Raw genomic sequence first — 3,506 nt, 5'->3', positions numbered from 1 at the left:
TATGTTTATTCAATATCACATTTTCCTGTTTCTTGTTTCACTCCTCCCCCTCCCTCTCTCTACCTGAGACCCGTCGGACAGCAGAGCCCAGCAGGACAGAGTCGGGTCTCTGGTGTTTGACTGACAGCCCAGTGATGAGCGCATGCGGGGAGGGTGAAGGGTGAAGGTCAAAAGTCAGGCTCCCATGGAGAAGGAGAGATCAGAGCTGGTGGGGGGGGGGACTTGCTAACGAGGTGGGGCGATCGGAGGAGTTACATACAAGCAAAAGAGCTGAAAAGCACACTGAAAATGATACGATGAGACGTTATTGATCCTCATAGTGGAAGCGACAGCGCCACTGTAGCAGCACGTTGTTATTGGACACCACAAAGACACGGGGATATGATTAAATATGTATAAAAACAAAATGTAAAAAAAAATTGTCATCACAACTCAAGGTCAACTTGCTTTCTTCTTCTTCTTCTTCTTCTTCTTCTTCTTCTTCTTCTTCTTCTTCTTCTTCTTCTCCAGGTTACGTGAGGATATCTGAGCTATCTCCATGACAACTAAGCAAATTCCACCTGCTGAGGAAGACCGCAGGGTGGGGTTGAAAGTCCTGGAAAAAAAAAATAGTAAGTGGCCTTTTAGTACAGCCCCCCCCCCCCCCCCCCCCCCCCCCCCCCCCAAAAAAAAAAAAAAAAAGCAATGAAAAATGTTGAGTAGCCTCAACTTTACTGGACAGGTATCTTTACACGTACAAGGAATTTGACGCCGGTTGTAACTTGCTCTCAGTGTATAAACACGGAAACAGAAGTAAACAAACATATGTACAGCTAAAATGATCAGTATGAAAAGCTTATGTAAGGAAACAGACAAAGTGACATTACATTGTGAAGATATTATGCCGGTTTAGCCGGTAGCTCCAATTCATTCATCACTTCTCTGGAGGCCACTCCAGGCATGTACTCAAAACCTCTGGGTGTGTGTGCATGTTGTGGAAACTACACACCTTGTCATGTTGTATTTTCTGATGGTGTCTGATGAGAAGTTAGGGGTCACGAGATTCCATCGTGAGCCATCAGAATTTGAATATTTGAACTTCATCGGGGTTTTTTGGTTTTTTTTTTTTAATAATTTGCCTTCCAGAGCCTTGAAATGCAACAGTAGTGCAGATCTAGCGCCGTTCACGTATGTAGTGCAGACGCCCGGCTGCAGAAACCTTTTGTAGTTGTGACACTGGACAGTGCACTCAGTGTTTCTGTGCCCCCCCCCACCCCCACCAGCCATATCTGATTCTTAATTTATCCTGCCTTCTTTTCCAATAATTCATATCCCACGTAAAACAATCCTTCAAAGGGCCGTCACCAAAAAAAACAAAAAAACAATCTGCCTCCAGTCCTTAACCTGCACCGGCTGCTTGAACCCTGCATGTCCTCCATCCTGTTTACATATGTTTACTGGACCAGGATCTGCTTATTTACTCTGGCTGACAGTAAATGCAGTAAGATGTGTGGAATATAGCACGGTTTCAGAGTTTGTCCACCAGAGAGCACTAATAGGTTGATTTTTTTAAATGGTAAAACACTCTAAACTCAGTTTAAACTATCCAAATTTAGGCAAAACTTTTATGGCATGTGTTTACGCAAGAATATATATATATTTTTTTGATTTTGACTGTTTTGGAAACTAAGTATGAGAGAGTGATTTCGTAAACAATGAAAATATTGAGAGGATGCAATCTTATCAATCTTATTAATCTTATATATTAAAAAAAAAAACTACATCTTTCCGACTGCTTCCCAGCCTATTTGGTTAATGATGTTGGAAAGAGAAGCAATTTTTACTTGACTCAGATTGTTGAATGGATTGAATTAATTGTTTGTGGGGCTCAATCCAAAATTTCACAATCAAAATGCACCTTTTGAGATTTGGGAATTTATGTTTTAATCCTGAGTGAAACATTTAACTTTTTGTGGGGGGAAAAAAAAAAAAAAAAAAAAAAAAAGGTCATCCCTTGCAGTGCCAAACATGTACAAGTAGATGTCACTCTACATCAACATTTAATCAGTATCCAACCTTCTCTGTGTCGTTCTCCTTCTTTCTCCACACATACATGCACGTGCACAAATGCAGGCAAGCACACATAAGTCGTAGACATAAATTTTTACAAAATATATCGCTGCGTTTAGCCAATCAGAGCTGTCTTCTGTTTTTAGGTCCGCACACCTCATCTCTCCCATCACTGAGCTGGAGTCAGAAAGCCAGCATGCTCGCATCAGATCACACCAACAGGGGGCGTTGCTCCTGTGAGATCCCGCATTGACTGTCTGTCTCAGCGCGAGTCTGGTCTTCTACTACGCACAGAGCAGGGGGATTATGTAATGTTTAACTCTTATAGCACTATATCTTTTGCAAGGTCGTGTAATTTCCCTCCGTCTGTGCAGAGGTTAAAGGCCACAATGCATTTGTCATATACCAGATTGATCACTCGTGCGGGATTCCCGTCTCGCGCACGAGCCACCACCTCAAACCTGCACATCCCTCAGTGAGTACTCGGCACACAGGTTCATCTCCACACCACTGCCTGCTGCAAGTTGCAAACACGGGGTTAGCCGAGTTTACGCCAGACCACGCCCCCTCGGTCCAGCTGGTGGCAACACTCGTGATGACATCACCGCAGCGCGTGCCCATTGGCCCCGAGACGTCGCTCACCTGTCCAATCGCCTGCCGGGGAAGTGACGTCAGCCGAGACGGGTCCCGTTGACTTACGGTGGAGTGGGCGGGGCGAGGAGATTACTGACGTCAGAGCGAGCGGGATGCTGCGCTGTCATTGGCCGAGAGCAGTGAAAGTGAGCGTCTGTTGCTGAGAGAAAAGGGAGAGGGGGGAGAGGGAGAGAGAGAGGGAGAGAGCGGTTTGCAAGGGGCATCGATGCGTCGGCTGCACCACACAAGCGTTGACCAGCTCCTAAACGAACTTTTCCAACATGCACTCATTTTTCTCAGTGTCACTGCTTTCCCTCCGTCTGCATGAATAATAACAGAAAACAACTATTAAAAAAAACAAAACACTTTACAACAGTTCGGATGGCAGCTCACAGAGTAGAATTAAACCGCATTATGGGGCTTTTGATCCTGCTGCATCAACTTGTCTCTGGACGAGCAGAAGGGTTGATGCATTATCTGCTCAGGGATGGCACTTGTGCTGTCAATTATGGTAAACATACTCCTTTTAAGAAGGGGAGGGGACATTTGTGCCTTTCTATTGGTTCGCAGTTTTTTTTGGTCCCTCCTCCTGGCCCTCCCTCATGCTGTTCCTATGGTTCCCAAAGCTCTTATTGGATACTGTAAAGTTTGGGACAGGACACCGGTCTGGCTCAGCATCCCCACCGCCATTGGCTGGATCGCCCCGTCTCTCAACTGGACTTTGACAGGCCGCCACGCCCTCCGCTCTGTGACGCCGAAGCTGATTGGCTACTGTACCCGTCAGCGACCTCTCATTGGTCAGTTCGCCCAGCTGTTAGCGCTTC

The sequence above is a fragment of the Embiotoca jacksoni genome, unplaced genomic scaffold (assembly GCF_022577435.1).
Source record: "Embiotoca jacksoni isolate LCO1_2020_lvr unplaced genomic scaffold, fEmbJac1.0.p SCAF_11, whole genome shotgun sequence".
NCBI classification, from domain to species: domain Eukaryota; kingdom Metazoa; phylum Chordata; class Actinopteri; family Embiotocidae; genus Embiotoca; species Embiotoca jacksoni.
This window is presented reverse-complemented; position numbering follows the sequence as displayed.